At 26.1% G+C, this 1,107-nt stretch overlaps 1 protein-coding gene across 3 annotated transcripts in view; it reads left to right on the top strand.

The window, feature by feature from the left end:
* LOC106679193 (UDP-glucosyltransferase 2) overlaps positions 1 to 1,107 on the top strand; it is an 83,297-nt gene that overhangs the window by 39,317 nt on the left and 42,873 nt on the right. The window lies entirely within an intron of this gene.

The raw sequence follows: 1,107 nt of genomic DNA, 5'->3' as shown, positions 1-1,107 counted from the left end.
CACTCTTCGAAAATATGTCTAATCGTAAGAATGGACCAGGAGATAGTAACACAGTGCCTCACTCAATTCATTAAGTTTTAATTAAAGTTGATAATTTTAATTTTACTCATCTCAGAAATTGCTGAAAGTTTACAAATAACCTGATAAACACAAAATTCGTGAGTATATTATATATGATTTTTTTCTGTCTAAATAGTCAATTGGCTTATAGATATTCAAAAATTATTAAATTTTTAATCTGTAAAATGGTAGTATTATTTTTGTTGATGGCTTTTTGAAAAATCTTTCACTAAAGTATTTTTAATTTAGTTTTAAATGAAACTATTAAAATTCGAGTTTTCATAGGATAGACAAATAAATTTGTATTTGTACAACATGAGCTCAATAATCTACAAAACAATGTGTGACGTATATATGATGGTAGATCGATAGATAGGGTAGTTGAAACTTGATAATTATTTATCAATGATTCATTCATGAACAAGGGTCGCATCCTTGACAATTATAGCTATTAGTTTCTACTGTAGCTAATTTTCGCCCAACTCTGTGATAGATGGAAGTTGGGTGTTTCACGCATCGCACTAAATGTTTCTTTTTGACTAATTGGATTTTTGCAAACAACCTCTAATATTTATTACTATCATTATACAACGGCATTTTTTATTCAATTCTAATTAAATATTAGGCTTGAAACATCTTTTCAAGATATTAAATGAGTTTTTTAGTAACCGCCATGGAAAAAAAGAAAGTAAATTGATTTGAAAATTAATTTATCCGTAAAACCTGCTATGGATTAGTTTAAATATTTACTGTATACTTAATCATCTGAAACATAAGAAAACAAAAAAATGTGTTTTACGTTTCCTTAAATCAATGAATTTGAAGTTGAATAAATTTCTTATCTTTTGATTTATTGATTTCCAAATATTGTTATCTTCTGTAAACTGATGTTTAGAATACAAGACCAGTTTTTTTGACATGGTCCGATAAACATCCTGCATTCCTAGAAATTTTTTTACTTTTTTTTCTTTTTTATTATATTGTAGTTTACTGCTTTTTTATTATATATAAATTGCTCTATAATGTAATACATACACACTCATATAT

This window comes from Halyomorpha halys, unplaced genomic scaffold (genome assembly GCF_000696795.3).
Source record: "Halyomorpha halys isolate HHAL.00 unplaced genomic scaffold, Hhal_1.1 Scaffold183.1, whole genome shotgun sequence".
In the NCBI taxonomy this organism is placed as follows: domain Eukaryota; kingdom Metazoa; phylum Arthropoda; class Insecta; order Hemiptera; family Pentatomidae; genus Halyomorpha; species Halyomorpha halys.
This window is presented reverse-complemented; position numbering and strand designations above follow the sequence as displayed.